This window comes from Culex pipiens, chromosome 2, assembly GCF_016801865.2.
Source record: "Culex pipiens pallens isolate TS chromosome 2, TS_CPP_V2, whole genome shotgun sequence".
NCBI lineage: Eukaryota > Metazoa > Arthropoda > Insecta > Diptera > Culicidae > Culex > Culex pipiens.
Genome location: NC_068938.1, coordinates 15,456,467 through 15,475,938, shown reverse-complemented (window position 1 = coordinate 15,475,938; position 19,472 = coordinate 15,456,467). Strand labels below are relative to the sequence as shown.

Sequence of the window (19,472 nt, the reverse complement as noted above, 5' to 3'; positions counted from 1 at the left end):
TTGAACTCTTCAGCACTTGTTTCGAAAAGTTATACTTTTTAACATTTTTTCGAATTAAACGATTCATTGACTCAATGCATGGACATTTGTCCTATAATTCTGTTCAAAGGGAGTTTTCGGAATTGCAAAAAAACGGTTTATGAAACTCGTTGCAAAACTTGGTTTTTTTAATCACTCGTCGTATGTACAACTCCTGCTGAAAAACCCCTCTTTTCGCAACTTGTTTCATAATCTTCTATTTTAAGTGGGCCATTTTATAGGACAATAACAGTACCGAATTATATGAAAATTTAGACTACAAACTTAATAAACTCTACTGTCGATGATCAAGCAAAAATCATCACTTCACTGAACCAAAAATCCACAAAGAAAGGGCAGCACACTCATGCAGTTGAATTTAAAAAAAAAAAAACAATCCGCGCGCACCAAACTGATGGCAGAATAAACAATATAATTGAAATGATATATGCACCGCCAATACCCTAATTGGCATGATTGAATAAGAATACGGTGCAAAAGCAGCAGCGACTTGAGCAGAAGGACATTTTTTGGTTCGTGCACGCCACTGCCAGTGGCGTAGCCATGCAAAGGACCCTTAAGGGGGGTGATGGAGAGGGGCGGCGCAGTTGCTAATTTTCCTACCGATTTTCTGCTCCGAGACCCTTTCGACGATGGTGGTGCCATCTACATACGGCGCGGACACTTCTTTTCTCGAAGGTCTGCCCAAGTGAGCTCGTATAATGGTTTTTTTTGTACATTTTCGCGAAACAATTGAACCCCCCCCCCCTTTGGGGGTTTCAAGGGGAACGGAGGGGCTCTCCCGATGAAAGTGATCCAAGAAAGAAATATTTAAATAGGACTCAAACCGCCGCGCGGTTCGTGTCTTGGGAACGATTTATTTAATTGTTTCAAAATTCGGCATAACTTTGGTCTGTTTGGGGCGGCTCTGCTTTGAGGTTTCGCGCGGGACAGGTTCGCACGGATCTAATGACACGCGGGTGAATTTACTCCCACTTCCGTTGGTGTCCACCCCCACAAAACTTCCCTTTCGTTCCGCGCGCCCCGGGTTGATGCCGGTGACAAGCAGCAGCCGAAACAAGAGCACTTCTTTTTTTGCATTTCTTTTCTCGAGCTCGCTTTTTGACGGAACAAAGCGAAAATACCGACGTCGACGAAAACTGTCTGTCGACACGTCGTCGACGTCCCCCCCCCCTGTCTTGGGGTCAGGTGAGGGGATGACCGTAGAGTAGCATAGGTTATTTCTTGAGATTTTATTTTTATTTTTTGCATACGACATTTCAAGACTCTCTGGTAGCTCCGCTCCGTTTGTCGGTGGCCGCGTCTTTTATTGTGCCAATTTTACTTTTCTTACTGGGGAAAGCTGAAACTTCAAGAAATGCTTAGTTTTAGAGTTATAAAGCTTAACTAGAGCTGATGTAGGGCTAATAGAACACTTGTATGCAATACACTATGGAACATTGCATATTATTTCTAGAGCAAACTAACAATTCAAATCAACTTCAACACCCAAAACTGTACACTCAAAATCTTAAGGTGTCAATGAGCGAAACTCCTGCTAGGTGGATTCTCCGCCAGTCATTCCCGCCGGATTGTTTCCTGTGTGTGTGTTTGTCTGCATTTGCGCGAATTCGAGCCGGCCAATTTCTGCAAATGCATGGACCACGAACGAGTCGCGCGAAGTTGATCTCGGCTTCCCTGGACTCGACGTGCAATGTGCATGTTCTTTTGCTGTTTTGTTTGCATTTTCTTATAATTTAATTTATATTCTCTGGGGAGGAAAATTTGTACTCATTTAAATTGAGTTGATTCGGCTGGGCTTGGGAGAGGGAACGACCTCGGCTCAACTCGCTGGAAATCGATTAAATATGCGTCCGTTTCAGGCGGGCTTGAGCGCACGGGAGACATGATAGTTCCTGACTGCGCTTGGAGTGTGGTTTTGCATCCTAGGAATCGAACGAACTCATCCAAGGTTAGGCCGTTTTCGTGATTGTGGACCGATTTGCATGCGCGCGCTTCTGCAGCATGAAGGCTGGGTTCATTGCAATTGACTGTAGTTGGGACTTTCAACTCGCAGGACTTGAATTAATTTCAAGTTTTCCTTCAAGTTGGAAAAATTATATCAATAAGATGGAAACAAGCCTGGTTTTGACCAAGGTAACACCCTATTGAAAATTTATTACGAATTTAATATCTACTTTTAATGGATATTCAAGGATAATTATTAATAAGCGCTTGGTACGGTATGTCACCGTCTTCTTCTTCTCCTCGGAGTTTGCTTTGAACAATCCAGTTATTTATTTTGATTTGATTTCGATTCCTGTTTTATATTGCTTTTAAATTTTTCCACCTAATGAAATTTTTGCATAATATTTGGCAAATTACGTGAATAAAACTAGTTTCAATAAATAGTTATTTAATCACTTGAAAGAGCCATCCACGATTAAAAAAATCTTTCTAAATATTTTTAAACACAAAAGGCCTGCTTCGATGCCACTCGTTGACATTTTTACGAACCTCTCAAACCACCAACCACATTGAATACTTTGCATACGTCCGTTTACTTTAGTTTTGTTTGTCCACCTCTGGGACCAAAATCTTTTTGTATGTAAAGTATTTTCTTCACCCATCCCGCAAACATCCACCTTACCCGCTCTCTAATCTCTTGTTGGTTGGTTTTGGTGGTGACCAAGTGCAAGCAAAACCCGCACAAAAAAAAAATCTTCACCCATCGAACCGAAAAGACACCCGGCCAAGTTTGAAATTTCGCATTTTTTTTTCTTTTCGCTGCGCCAAAAAAATGTCAAGAATTGTCTTGTCTCGTTTGGAGTCTTTTGTTTTTTTTTTTATTTGGTTAATTTTTTCTGCATGCCGCAACTGCGGCCCACAATCGGGTCCAATTTTATCCCCCACCCCCCTTTCCAAAACCACCCCCAGCATGGGCGGCGGTTGCGAAATAAAGTCGAAAAGAATTCCAGTTTTAATTTATTTATGCATATGCGCGCTGCTATTTTTCTCCATTATTATAGTTATTACAGTTGAATGTGTACACAATTTAGATTGGCCCAATGATTTTCCCTTTCTTATTATTTTCACGTTGCATTTCGTCGAATTTCGTTTTTTTTTTTCTTTTTTTTCCTTCTGTCAAAAGAAAAGAAAAATCAACAAACGTCAACCTCGAACGAACGAACGAACGAGGCCTGCTACGCGAATCAATGAGCAGAAATCATCTCGACGACGACAGATCAGAGCAAAAGGAACACAAACTGTGACAAAAGTGCACAACAAACAAACGAACCCGAGCGAGACTGCTGCTGCTGCGGGAAAGAAATCGACAGAAAGAACGAGTTGACAAGCCGAATATGCATAATAAGCAATATTATCAAAAAGCAAAAAAAAATGCCCAAAAAAAAGCCTCAAAAGGTCGCGCATGAAAATGGGAGAGGGAAACTGAGGCAGAGGGGGGTTGAGACAGCGCACGTTCTTTCAGTTTTGCGCGATCACAGACGGACGAACTATTCGAGCAAACAAAATAAAAACAACAACAGAAAGGAAAAACAAAAACGAAGCAAGCGAACTTTTTGAAATCTATCTTCAACGTCAATCGTAAATTGAGAAAAAACGACATGTAAATGTAGCACTAAATCTTATTTTCAGATTTTCGCAAACACATTGGACGTCGATTTTTTCCCCTTTTTATTTTCTTCTTTTTAACGTTTCGTTTGTCTGTTTGTTCACTTTTTCTTCATCTTTGCGCATTCTTCCTTTGAGGAGTCCCTCCTGGGTTGGGTTTTGTCTCGGCCTGCTGCTGCTGCCCCCTTGACGGGGATTGTTTCCAAAAGGGTTTCGGGCCGAAGATTTCTACTTCTGCTACGACGACGTTCTTGAACCTGGTACAGCAGATATCAGACCAGACGCTGGCCAGACCACGGATAAGGGTGGGGATAGTTGGCCATGAAACGGAACGCTGGGAAACACTAGGCTGAAGGGATTTGGAACTATCAATGGACAGGACTGCATTAAATAATTTAATCCGGTTTTATTGAATCTTGTTTGTACTAAAAAATATACATTGTCAATCATCAGAACAAAATGAGTTGAAAGCATCATTAAATTTCTTAAATTAGGAAAATCATTTTATGTAACTTTCAACTAACCAATTTTCTTTCTTTTCTTTCCAGGTAACCAACATTTCTTCATTAAACTCAAAAATGGCCAAATTGACACATGTTAAGTATGAATAACCCAATTAAGGCTTTGAAAGACATCATTCCCATTCGGCCATTTTGGCGGCCATCTTTGATTTAAAAAAATATTCAAATCTTGAATCAGAATGTTTCAATCAAAAAATGGTTTTCTTTGTGTTATTTGTAGAATAATTTTTTACTTATGGTGATTATTTTTTCATTTCATTTTACTTTTTCTGGACCCTGAATTCAGAATCATCATTGACAGTCATTGCCCCATAAGTTAAAGAAACCATCTACGACCTTAACTGAATATCATAATAATATGATACTGATTTTTGAACATAATCGATTATAATGATGGTTCCTACCACTATAAAAACATTGATTTTAGCAAATTTAATCGGTATCAAAAAAATAATATTATGGAGCAATTCACAACGAAATTGGATTTTTTGTATTTTTTTTTTATTAGACTCAAACTTTGTGGGAGATTTCCTTTGACCAAAATAGCTTTTTGTGTCATTTAGTCACCCATGCATGTTTCCATACAATTTTGGCAGCCATTCATACAAAAATGGTACGTAATTCTCAAAAATCTGTAACTTATGAAGGAATTATCTGAACGATTTGGTGTTTTATGTAAAATTGCAAGTATTGGTGAGGACTATTCATAAAAATAGGTACACAGAAATTTGTTTTTGCTTATTTTTAAACTATTTTTTCATAAAAAATCAATTTCAAAAAATCAAATCAAATTATTCGCTCTACAGCATTGTCTTGGCGTTCTCTATTGCGAGATTCCTACTCAAAACTAGGTGTCCGAAGGCTTGATTGTTGAGGAAATTGCAAACCTCTTTATACACCTTAGCTTCCATCCACCCTGGGATTCGAACTGACGACCTTTGGATTGTTAGTCCAACTGCCTACCAGCGACTCCACCGAGGCAGGACCCAGGGAGTCGACCGGGACAAACATTTACTTCCTCATCCGACGGAAGGCGTGATTAGACAAATCTCGTCGAGTTATGATTTTTTTTGAAAAATGAGCTTGTTTTGAAAAAAATATTAATTTTATTCAACAAATTCTAATGACTTCAATTTATCTTGTAAAATTTAATTTGCAATCGATGTTTTGATGAAGTGCACCCTTTTCAAGATATGGTCACTTAAAGCTTAATTTTAGCTGAACAAATCCAGTTTTTAAATTTTAAAAAAATAGTGTCCATGATTGTTCATTATCAAATTTTTTTTTCGAAATGTTATGAAAATTTCCAATTAAATTGCCTAAGAGACATTGTAGATTGGATCTTTGGTTGCTGAAATACAGCGAATAAAAAAAGGCAAAATGAAAAATTATGCTTTTCAAGTCTCATCCAAACATTCCAACATTTTCTAATGCCAATATCTCAGCAACTAATGGTTCAATTTTCAATGTTGGAAAATTAAATATTTTTGAAATTCTATGATCTTTTCGAAAAAAAAATATTTTGAAAATTTTAAATCAAGACTAAAATTTTAAAAGGACACACATTCAATATTACACCCATTTGAAATGTTAATGTTGATTCCAACATTTTCAAAACAAGTTTTTCTATAAGATCATGTAGTTTCAAAAATGTTTAATTTTTCAACATTAAAAATTCCAGTAGCATTTAATATTTCTTTGCAAAATAAAATTAACTTGTTATTCTATAAAAAAAATCATTATTATTAAACAAATTAATCTTGAAATGTTAGTATGGAATACTGATTTTTCAAGATTAATTTGTTTAATAATAATGATTTTTTTATAGAATAACAAGTAAATTTCATTTTGCCACGAAATATTAAAAGCAACTGGAATTTTTAATGTTAAAAAATTAAACATTTTTGAAACTATATGATCTTTTAGAAAAACTTTTTTTGAAAATGTTGGAATCAACACTAACATTTCAAGATTAATTTGTTTAATAATAATATAAAATTTGTTTCACTGAAAATAGCTATTATTTTTTCAATAATGAATTTTCAACAAAAATCAGTTCTAATCATTACATTTAAATTTCACAAATATTGTAAATATTTTATAACTGATTCAATCATACAAATAATTTTATGAAAAAATGCATTTTCGACTTATTTACAGATCACTGCACGTTTATTTTATGTGAAATGATGAAGTTTGCTAAAAAAATATATTTTTATCACCTGATTTAACTTGGTTTACGGTACATAAACGTGTATAAATTAGCTTTGAGAAATCTTCATTAAAACAACCTTAAGACAACCTTATAAACTTTTCAAACTGTTTTCATCGAATACTTTTGAAAACTAAATTTTATTCAAAACTAACTTAGTTTAATTTGAACACACTTTTTCAAAAATTTAGTTCATCCATAAAAGTTGTTACATCGATGCTTTGGATATCTTTTTTTTCGAAAATTACCATAAATTGCTCGCGCTGCGCTCTGTTAAATTCATTTTCAATGTTATTCCGGCAATGCCAGCCACTTTTCCCACATTTAAACAGAACTACAAACTCAAACTCTACAAGCGAGCCAAACCCTTTGAGATTCTGGCAAGGATCGCTCGCCTGCTTGGATGGTGGTATGGAAATTTTACTTCTTCTTTGCCGCGTCTTTACTCTTCTCTTTTACTTGTTTTATTTTAACTTTTTTTTTTTTGTTTGTTCCTCCTGCACTCTGTGTTACTTTCGCGTGTTCTTCTTATGCAAATCTTATTATCTATAAAAGAATTGAACTGAAATTGTATATCTCTTTTTTTTTTTGCTTTCTTGCTTGTTGCTGCACTCTTTTGCTTTTGTTTTGTCTTGCAAGAGCGATTCTTTTTTTTTTTCGTTCGTCTGCTGCATCCTTGCGCGAGTCTAAATTCAGAGTTTGCGCTGCGATCTTGTGCGATTCTTCCTGCGCCGTCACCGGCCGCGATTCGAGTTGATCCGCAGAAAATTTTCCCCCGTTTCCGTTGAAAATATATTTAATTTGAAGGTTGCGCGCGCTGGTTTGCAATCAATTCCTCAAGTCTTGTCTTGCCGACGACGACGGCCGCTCGATCGAAGCAGGCGTGTATTCAAATTTTGCGCCGCCGCGAAGAACGCGAACGCGCGGGTACATAAATTATCGTCAATTGGAAAATATCGTCAAATCTTGAGACTTTGGACACATTCTGGGGTGGTGTCCCCAAGCAATCCTTTTGTTTCGATTATTTTTGGGGAATCGAGTGGGACCGGGATTGGGGTTGGGGACACATTTTTTCGTTTGTTAACGAAAAGAAGGACAATTTGACGGGCGTGTGATTTGATCTGAGGTCCCGAAGAATTGCTACGGTCGGAGCAGAAGCCCAAATTTGATGCACGTCCGAAAATAAAAAGTGTGCTGAAAGGATTGGAAAATTTCGGACACGCTTATCTGGCAGCTCTAATCTCTGTAGCGCTGTTTTCGAAACCCCAATTAAGAATAATTGGACGGAATGGAAATCCTTCCCCGACTCCAGACGGATTTGACTATTGACGTCCGACGACGATTTCCCAGAAGGGCCGCCACCGCGCCCGCACCGGCTGTCAACGGGCCATCCGAACCCTGGCGGTCATTAATTGAAGTTACTTTCCATTCGCAATTCCATCAATTACGACCTGCTAATTATCTCATTTTGCGCTGCAAATCGCCCAGTGCGCGCGCACCCTTGTTTGAGTAATCGGCCACTTTCTATCAAAACCGACCGACCAACCCCATGGCGCACCATGGCGACACTATCGCGGTGGACAACTTCTTCAACCGGGCGACGCCATGCGGCGCGACCGGGAACTACACACTCACACACTGCACTGAGACAAGATCGATGCAACCTTTCATTGAGCAAATCCTTCTCGCAGCGCCTCTCCTCCTCGAAGTTAATCACGAAAAATGTATCGCTCTTTTGCCTAGAGTCGCCACTCAGCTGGAGTTGGTGCACACAGTGCAAAGTTACATGCGTGCCATGTAACGAGCAATTGCATGGAATTGCTATGCACACTTTTTACAGTGTAGTGATTCGCTGGTTAGGCGCACTTGCGCGCAAAAAGAAATAGAAAGTAAACTTTGTCATCGTTAGCGCACGTTGCGCATTGAAAACTGGGTAATATCGGTGTGATGAGGAAAGCACGTGTGAGTTTTAATTTTATAGGGTAATATTAAAAAATGTACAGATACTGCATACTTTTTTCAAAAATACTTCCGAAAACATAAAAAGTGGAAATTGCACCATTAAGCTTATTCGGCAATATACAAGCAATATACAAAAAAAAACCCAAGCTCTATTTTCGAATAAAAAATCTGGATCCTATACCCTATGTTGACGAATGCTTGCCAACAGTTCCCTGCTTTGGTCCAAGATGGTGACGAGCGCCGTTTCTTGTTTCTTGAATTATTTACTCTTTTGTGGAAAGACAGTGGAACAACAACATGAAGACGCTATCTGCAATAGTGAAATAGAGCAGATTTCCTATTGTTTTTTCTTAGTGAGTCCACGATCAGAGCATACCCCTTTGTTAGAAACGTCTTTTGGACCTCACCAATCTGCCGGAAATTTTCAGAGGTTGTTTGGACATATATAACTAGCATCTCGATCAAAATGTCTGTAAAAAATTATGTAAATTTGGAAGGTGTAATTTTGGAAAGTTGAACATTACCTCTTTTATGATGAATTTTACCTCAATTTAGACTAAAAAAGGTACATTACACAAGAAAAGTGGTAAAATTACACTTTTTCAGTGGTATAATTACACATTTCTTCTGACACAAAAAATGTACCCCTTCCCAGATGTAATATTATCATAAAATCAAAATTTCCTAAACTGGCGTCTAATTTTCGTATGGTCATAAGAATAATAATACCATCATAAACATAAAAATATAAAAAATAATGCCTGAAGATAAATAAAACTTTTAATATTTTAAAAAAAATAGAAATTTGTACCACAGATCGGTGTTAGACGTAAAAATTGAGGACTTATTTCTTAAATTCATTGATGATCTGTTATTTTTCTGTTAAAATGAATAAATTGTAGACAGCTGTCATATTTTAGCCTAAAGCGTTAGATTTTTTTTTGTAATTTGAAAATCTCAATTTATGTTTCCATTACGGGTTCTTAGTCTAATATATCGGTTCATTATCATACTGGTTGTTAAAAACATAAAAAAATAAAAAAAAGACCCAGAAATAGCAATGACAGCTGTTAAACCACTCAAAAGCCATAGAAATACTATCAAAATGAACTAATAACGAAAAATTTCTCAAAATGTCTGTTCGAGTTCAATGTCCATGGCTAAATTTATCGTAAGGAAAGGTATATCCCAAGTAGCAATCCAAATGCTCCTAAGTTTTATCAGTTTTTATTAAACATTTGAAAAATGCGTCTTGCTTTTATAAAAGCTTTTATCAAGTCTTTTTGGGCTTAGCAAAATACTGTTCTAAATATATCTTGAAAAAATCTTGAAATGTTCTCGAAGAACATGGAACAAAGTTTTATTAATCTCTTTTTTATGTACTTACAGTTATCTTGAAGAAGATATTCCCAGAACAAATTGACTTCACCAAATCAGTATTAAAACAAAGTTGTTTAGGGAAAGCTTTATTCGAAATCTTTTTGTCTTGACTTTTCAAATGTCAAACTCAGTCTACTTTTAGCATCAAGAAGATCGGACGTTTCCAAAGTGCCGGGCAAGCTCTTTCATTAAATTAAAAAAAGATCATACTGCATTCGTAATTGTTATGTGAGTTAGTGATTAAATTGTGTCAAATTTAGATTCGTGAGGTGATGAAACAAGTGTTGCGTTTCTTTGTGAGCTTCCGGCATTGAACATTGGAAAGCGTTTCCGAATCATCAAGTGAAAAAAAGTGACAAGTATTCTTTTCTGTTTGTTATAAATAAATAAAAACGATGAACTGAACGTAATCCTAGTTTTATTCAAATTTGACGAAAACTCGTTATTCGTAATTCACGAAAATGACGAAAATGTGCCAACACATGTTTTTGGATCTACCTCCAGTGGGCTAAAACTTGCATGCGCTACGGTCGCAGTATTGTGAATTTTACTCTGGGTTAAAACTATGTCAAAGCTCACTTCAGTCTAGAACCCCTTGCTTAATCTTAAACAAGAGCTTTTCAAGAAACGTTATTCTTGATCAAGAGCATCTCCAGAAAAGATGTTTTTCTAATAGCTTTAAGTCAGAACAAATAGATTTAACGAATTTCGCCATGTTTAAATGAAAAAAAGCGACCTAGATGGACGCCATGATGCTGTTTACAGCTAAACAAGAAAAGTTTGCTTAAATTTTATGAAAAATGAGAGTTATTCTGACAGAATAATGTATTCGGTGTCTATTTTTTCGAGGTATCTCTAGAAATTGATTGGTGAAATTTTAATGGCATGGATTTTCCCGATATGATTGAATCGATAATCAAACACTTATTTATATAATTATTATATTCATGTCACCGAATAAAGTTAACCATTTGTCGTTTAAAGTTTCAAAGAATAGCTGGATTTAATAAAGTAAATCTTGCACCCATATTTGCTTGATAAAATATAATTTATCCTAATCAAGAATAAACAAGTTTAAATCATGTTTTATTCCGGCTACCAAGAGATCTTCAATAAAGCTATAAATTTGATTAGCTTTAGAATAAGTTCTATTATATCTCTTGAGAGTATCTGGAGAGTCCGTTAAATATCAACAGCAATACTGTTTGGCTCTAGAACTCTCCTGAAATACGCTCTTGACAACCTCCTAAAATGGTCCATTTTACACTTATTGCTGCTTTAACTCTTCTTTATTGCTGCTTTCAGGATAAAGCGGTTTTTTGCTCGAATCTTTCCAGAGACTCTTAAAATATTCTTCCAGAGTGAATTAAAACGTAAATTGTTACTTGGGTAGCTATGCTGAAGATTTTTTTTTTTGCCTTCCTCACTGAGGTAAGGCTATAATCCTGCTCTAAAAATGAACTTTTTATGAAAAGCTCGGAGACCCACCTTCATGTATACATATCGACTCAGAATCGAAAACTGAACAAATGTCTGTGTGTGTGTGTATGTGTGTGTGTATGTGTGTGTGTATGTGTGTGTGTATGTGTGTGTATGTATGTATGTGACCAAAATTCTCACTGAGTTTTCTCAGCACTGAAAAAACCGATTTTGACCAAATCAGTTGCAATCGACTTGGTATAGGGTCCCATACATCGCTATTGAATTGTTTGAAGTTTCGATAACTAGTTCAAAAGTTATGTATAAAAATGTGTTTTCACATATATCCGGATCTCATTTATATGCATGTAAACGATGTCCGGATCCATCATCCGACCCATCGTTGGTTAGGTAATCGAGAGACCTTTCCAACGAGTCCACAACGTTGATAATCTGGCAACGAGTTATGACCACTTAAGTTATATCTGTGTACTTATTTTTCTGAATCTAAAAAAAATAGCTAAAATATGTGTCCAAACCAGTCATATAACCCATAGCTGGTAAAAAGTGAGGAAGGTATCAACCACATAGGTGGATTAAGTTAGTTTTTATGCTTAAGATTGAACCATTTGAATAAATTTGATATTATTGAAAAAGTTTTTTTTTATATTTTTTAAGGATGCATAGATGCTTTACCTTAATTTACTTTCAGACAATTTAATTTAAATAATTTGATATTATCCAAAAATCATTCAAAATCATAACTAAGCTTTTTCATGAAGTTTAAGTTGAAGTTGTATCCAAATTATGTGATCTTATTGTAAGAAGTTTCAAATCATTGATCACGTACCAAAATTATGTCTAAAATAAATATATAAGTTTTTAAGATGCATTGAAAAAATTGTTTTAAATTTGTGTAAATATTTTAATATCAGTTTTAAATTTTCAATCTTGTCGAAATCTATCAATTTCCCAGCATTCTTTTTAGCTCTCTCATAAGCACAATTTCATAAACTTAAAAGGAAGCTGGCTGATCGGTACTTTGCTGGCTGGAATCGACGTAATCATCATCGTCACGGGCACATGAGCTCATGGGCGGAGGAGTCCTTTTGCAAAATGAAACCGGTGGACGAGGGGGTGGGGGGCACTAAGAGCATATATTTAAGAGCTTTGCGCAAAATACGAGAGCACATCTCATCGGGAACGGGCGAAAAACAACAGTACAAAAGGGCCCCCAGAAGAGCCTCGTACGGCCCTTTTGGACGGTGGTGGCCACTGTGCGGTCGCAAAGGGAGGGGGCACATCAAAGGGGGGAAATTGTTGCTTCCACTTTCCCGTACCCCCGCGTAAGATCTCGTCGACGATCGTGCGGTCATCGAGCTCGGGACCGGGACCGGGAACCAATCAAAATCAATGAGCATTGATTGCAAGGGATGAAATATTAAATATTTGAGAAATTATTGGATAAAAAAAGATGGCGGCCGGCCGCGCAGGTCGGTAGCCAAGGGTGGTGGTTAAGGAGGGGGGCAAAATTTGCTGATGTCTGAGAAGAGATATTTTTTCCATTTTGGCTCACATCCTGCTACTGCTGCTGCCAGGTTGTGTGTGAGGTTATGTTTTCATCCTTTATTTTTCGCGATGGCGATCAGCAGCAGCAGCAAGGAAAAGGTTATTTTCGTTTGGTCAGTAATTTTTCTCCTCCGTCCTCCGAAACCGAACGACGATCATGATCATGTGGAGGATCATGTGGAAGGATGCGTCGCCGTTATCCAGATGTGAGCTGCAAAAGTTTTGAGCGGTAGAGCGCGATGGGCCCTTTTCGATTGCTGGGCTCTGTGCAGTGTTTCGGTTTCTTGTGGAGGAACCCTTTGGTGGAAAGGATCAATTTAAAGGCAGGGAAGCGCCTACTGAGATGATTGCTTTAATCAGTGTGTGTGTTTGTGTGCCTGAGTTTCCTCACAGATGGCGAAATGAGTTTTTTGGTGAGATGAAATCAGTGAAATTGTTTTTGCTGTGTTTCATATAGTTTTGATGCCCAGAATGTTGTATTAAATAGATTATTTAAAGTTATTTTGAAAATGGATACCTAAAGCAACCACGAAAACGAGCACGGATGTGCAATTTAGGACATAGTCGTGACAATGTGAAGCTCCTTTGAACTCTACAGGAAAATCAATTGATCAAGAAACATTTCCCCACAGCTTACAATAGAGATAATTGAACAACTAACACACAAACCAACTTCGTTCGCCACAAGTTCATAGATTAATCCAGCTGATGTTTCCTCCCACGCCACGTCCAACAGAGGTAACACGTTCGCACGTGTAGTGAAAGGAATTTCCTGCTGAGGGGCAACAGTGTTGCCCAGGTTTTCACGAATTGACACCGTTTCGACGACGATCGAGCGTGGTAATTAATTATAGCTGCGCGCGTAGTACACAGTCCACAGCCGAGTAGTCAGTCCCAACATCAGCCGAAAAGATCAACCCAGGAGGAACATGTTAATCGTGTGCGAAGAGAGCTTTCACTATTCCCAGCGACCGCCGGGGACTCCCTCCGCAAAGGCGGAAGAGATCGACCCTATCGACAGCTCAACGCGCCACACTCTGATGATGCTGATTGCTACCTGGTGACTACTGGCTGTCGTGTCGTGGCTAGGTTTTTGTCACACCAGCACCACCTCTAGGAGACCCTTTTGGGAAATCGAAATCACGTCGTCTGAGATACACACCTGCGAAATTGTGTGTGTGCTGCTGGGCTTCAAGGCCGGGAGTTCAACGAGCAAAGAGTGAAAGTTCAAAGTAAATTTAATTTGAAGTAAACACTGACAGAATTTTCAATAGATTTACAATTGAAATATTTCTAAATGATTATCATAATAATTAGGACTAGTGATTTTTCGCGATTTCACCGTGCCGTGAAATTTTGTAAGCACCGTGAAATGCCGCGAAATTTTAAATATTTCATTGATAAATCGCTTCTCAGTACATTTAAGCATTATCTATTTTATTTCAAACACTTTACAAGATTTTTAACAAGCATTTCGGATGTAGTTTCCAAACTAAACAAATATTGCTTGTCAGATTTAGAACAATTTTTTAAAGAACGCAGAAATTGATTCTACATTTCCAGCAAAATTTATTTATTCCTCAAAAATCTAAAAAGATTGTAAAAGAACATTATTAAACACTACAATGAAAGAAAACGCAAAAAAGTAATTTGTTGAGCATTTTCTGCAATTATCAACTGTTTTTATGAGTTTTGCCTAAAGTTTATTAAAATACTCGAATTCCTCTTTTGTTGAACTTAGGAAAACAAATAATGTGTTATATATTGTTAGTTTTATAACACTTGTTTTACTACTTCTTATCTCAATGAAATTAAATTAAATTAAATGAATCATAAATTTAACTAACGGAAATTCTCCAAAAAAAATTAAAAATGAATCAAATACATTTTGTTTTAAAATAATCATTTGTTTCAGAAGATTTTATGTGCTACTAACTTTTAAAACAATTTTCTGTTCATAATTATAATAAAAGAGCTCATTTTTACATTTATTTTGAGCAGTTATTAGAGTACCGTGAAATTGCCGTGAAATTCCAATGTTTTGTACTGGGCATGCCGCGAAATTTCGATTTTTTTGCCGTGAAAAATCACTAGCCCTAATAATAATACATGTTTGCAAAAACAGTCGTCTTTCTGCTTGACAATCTATCGCTCTATCAATATTTCTCTATCAGTCGATGTTTTTTTTTTGCAGTCTCTTCTGTGAAAGATGTGGTTTGATTAATTTGGAATTGAGTATTTGAGAATTGCATATTTTGATAATCTTCTTTCCTCAAAATCCTTTCTAATTCGATGCCGATGGCCGAAATTTGAGCAAAATTCATAATATGGCTCTGTTGAAAACGTCAACGAAATCGACGCAGATAAGATGATGGATGATAATTAATCTAGAGTAAATTTTCAAAACAACCAATGAGTCATGGGTTTCCTATGCCGATAGGACCTTTTGAAAATTTAATCTAGGTTTGTTTTCAGACTCCCGGTATGCATAAGTTTCTTTTAATATTTATTATTTTGTTTTACAAAATCGACAAATTTGCTCCGTTCACGCTGAAATTTTTAACAGTGTTGTGTTTTGAACCCCAAAGACGCCTACTTTGATTGAAAATTAAAAACTTAAAAACACTTATTGGTGGTTTATCAGTTCATTTCAATTTTTTTTAGCTTTTTGTGTTTTTGGAATAACCCGTGACTAAAGGTTGTTTCAAACACACTCAAAAAGCAAAAAAAAAGAAAATTGTGTTTAGGCCGATGCAAATATTTTTCAAAGTTTTTGTCCCTCGGCTCATGCTAAAAATGATTCTTAACGCTGGGGAATGCATTTAAAATTGTTTTCAGCTGATTGCACTAAAATTTCCATCGTAATTTTGAAATTTTTTGAAAAAACATTTGTTTGCCCCCTGATTTTTCGGGTAAACTTTGAAGGGTTGGGGAGAGAAAAACTTTAAATAAAATGTGTACCAGCCTTATTGGACCTTTAAAAAAACTCTAGAATTATTCAATACCGTTGTACATTTTGATCAGTTTCAGCACCAAGTATAACATAAGTATTTTTTTCAATAAAACATTTTATTAAATGCAAAAAAAAATGATGCGGATTATAACGAAATAATTTGTTAAAGGTCTGAAGTACCTTTTTTAAAGTTTTTTTTTTCAATTTTATAGGAATAGTCACTGAAAATTGATGAATTTTGTTTTTTTTTTTTTTTTGTAAATGTCCTATAAATATATGGAACACAAAAGCTTATGGGACCTTTTAAAAAGAAACTCTGAAATTTATTAAAATTTTATATTTTTTAAGAACTTTGGATTACATATTTGACCAATATTTCCGAACCAAATTTACCAGAATTATTCTATCTTTCTTTGAAATTACCCCAAATTCGAAGTTGACGATCAAATATAAATCTTCTATTTGTTCAATTTGTCATAAATACAGCATATTGTCCGGATACTAATTTGAGCAGTAAACTGTGCAAAATATAGATTTTTTCATTAAAAAGCTGTATATTACCCAATTGGTTCCCGTTAAATTTAGTGAAACATTTTCGAATCAATCATATTGTAGAGAACAGTTTTCAGATTAAGTTTCATCAACCATTCCAATTTTGGTTCAAGATATGTGCCCAATTTCGTTAACTTAAAAGCTACTATTTCCAAAATTTCTGAATTTAATTACCTTTCACTTGATAGACTTGATTTCGATCTGATTTTTTCAATGATTTTTGAAGGTATTTTCTAACTGTAATTTGGAGAAAGCGGTTGTTGGTCTTATGTTTTATCTTATTTTTTCAAAAGGCAGAAAGAACTGGTCATCTAATCTAATCTAATCTAATCTAATCAGACCCTAGCGCAGCCAATCTTTCGAAGGGATCCTGGAGAGTGCCTTAGGTTAGATGACGCCTAGCATTCTTCTTGTCATTTATTAACATTTGTAGTGCGCCATTGCATTATAATGCGCCATATATAATGCATCACAAGCGTTAAAGCGGCCAGGCCTACTGCGTAAAGCCATATCGCAGAGATGACTCGTAATTGGGTTGAGTTTGAGCACAGAGTGTTCGAACAACAACACAATTCTGAATCGACAGGGGAGGAAGAAGCGTGGGGACACACCACCATACGCTCCAAGATTTGGTTGTATTCGGTGGGAGCACCATGCTAAGAAGGTTTGGTACTCCGGGACCCTCTGGAATGGGACATTGTATTTCCACGAATGCCCTGGACACTATTTGCCGTGGTTATAGCGCCACAACTCGCTCTCTGTAACAGTATTCCTAATTCCAGTCCACGCTCACCAAGTCGTCATGGCCTAGTGGTTAGCATTTTTGCTTACCAATCCAAAGGACGGAGGATCGAACCCCGCTTCGAGCGATTTTGATTTTTCGTTCATATTCATCATTTCAAATTTATGTGTTCTTAACTTTCTCGTTGGGAGCAGATGGGAATCGAACCCAGAACCATTCGCTTACAAAGCGAACACCGTAACCAGTCAGCCACGGCCGCTCCCCTCAAAAGGCAGAAAGAACTGGTCATGCTTAAAAACTCAATTTCGTACTAAGTAAAATATTAGCTGAGTTTGCTTAAACTTTGGCAGCATTGATTGACTTTTGAGTTTAAATGACTCATGATTAAAACAGAGAAAAAACCGGACACTCCAATCGTTAAAATTGCCCCAAAAAGTCTCTTCGTGAAGAATCTCACTGTTCTAAACTATTATGAATTCGAACAACACGACCCCAACCTCCCCTATTTGCGCCAAAACCCATTTCCCATGACGAGCTGTGCTGCACTCTGCCTTCGGAATGATGATCTACTATGCATCACCACAACCCGCAACCCCCTTCGTCACCATCATCCTGAGCTGAGCTACGAAGCTGAACCGGGGATAGGATGTTGTTGATCCACGATCACGATGACGGACGGACGGTGAAGTGTGGGCATATAAGTATATTATCAAGAAGCACATTTCATGTTTCCAGAGTTCCATCCCAAGGAAGGTGGGGGGGATCAGGGCACGATCCGCCATTGCTGCAATGCACCAGTGCACTTGCATTTCCTTGGTTTTTTTTCTTTCTTAACTCTTGCTGGTGGGATGTCGATGGTGGTGGATCGATCTATCCCATCCCATTCCGCTTCTTCGAATGGAAGGAAAGAAAAAAAATTAAAAGTGCAAAATAATTCTTCGTCATTATAAACTTTTAATATTATACTTTATTGGATAGATAATCGATAAAAAAAAAAAAAGAATGGAAAAATATTAATTTTATGATAACATGCATCCACTCCTCCCTGTTTCTTTGGGCTCGATATTCTTGAAGCAGCAGCAGCAGCAGCAGCAGTTTGCATGCCTCGGCCAGAGAGTGCGTGGAAATCATGATGATGATGATGGGGAGAAGCACAAAAATGGAGTATTACCTGGAAACCTCTCCCCTTTCTTCTGATATCAAAGAGGGGGGAGGGTGGTATTCCGAGGAGGGGGAGGGCACTTGCGCACTTGCGGCTTTTGATGGGTGTACCTCTCTATTTGAGCTACTCGCCTTGCGCCTGGGACCCTCCCCCTTTTGGGGCCATCATCGCCGAGCAGAGCCGAGCCAAGCCAGCCGCCATCGACCGAGACCTCATTATTACTATGTGCCAGCCCTGTTTATGTAGCGAGGCACGCAAAGAAGGTAGTGGCAACGGCGGTGGCGGCGGGAAAAAAATGCAATGTATGAAAGACACCGGGCAGCCAGCAACAATGATTATGACGATGATGATGGCCAGGGCACGAAATGCATTCGTTCTGTTGCATGTGCGTACCGTGATGTTGGGTGAAATTCGATTAGGAAATTCTTCCCATGGAGTTTTAATCTAAAATCTAGCATTGTTCAAGATTTTATCAGCCTCAGATAATGCTGGATTTAAAGTTGATAAAATCTGAGAAAAAAAATAAAATCACTGGCAATCAACTTGAATATCTTCATAATATGGCTTAGACTAGCTTAGACTTCAGTTATGGATGATTGGTTGCTTACAATGATCAATTTAATACAATTTATTAATTTGTTTTCCGACAATTCATCATATTTTTTCAAATCATTTTATTTAAACAATTAAAACCCGGTGTACACAAAAAACTGACCCTATCAGACTTTAAACATGGGTTTCGACAGTCAGAAAACAAAATGAAAATACAAATGTCTATTACATTTGTATATCGTCTGAATCAGCAACTTGTCTTTTTCCGTTCATGTATTTGTTGTGAGAAAAAAGGATGATTTTCACAAATTACAGTTGGTTTAGTCTTATCCATAATAATTCAAATAGTTTTTTTTTTTAAATGGATCTGAAATCATTACTATATTGATAAAAAAAGGGAAATAGAAATGGAGACCAATTTTAATTTCACTTTTAGAAGTAAAATAAAAAGCTAAAACTATTTTTTCATAGAAAATTCGACAAAAAATCTTCGTAAACCCCTTTATACCAAGAAACAAAACAAAATCATGCTTGGAATACAAAATTTGAAATTACTACAATATTACGATTCTCAGATCAGAGTTCTAAAACCTTAAATTAAAGGTCCTCTTACTTTGATAGAAAACTATTATTAAAACTATCAAAAATTATTATTTCAAAAATTCATTAAATAAAATAAATAATGGTTTCGTGTGAAAACAAATAAGGCATGACGATATAAATAAATAATAAATATTCTCGCAAATATTTTTCAAAGTTTATGTCGAAAATCAGAAATTAATGTAAACCTTCCTAAT

General features: G+C 36.6%; 1 protein-coding gene across 1 annotated transcript in view; it reads left to right on the top strand.

Annotated features, from left to right (window-relative positions):
* The window catches only part of LOC120428969 (protein dachsous), a 174,027-nt gene that overhangs the window by 68,204 nt on the left and 86,351 nt on the right, over positions 1 to 19,472 (top strand). The gene's annotated exons all lie outside the window — the stretch shown is intronic.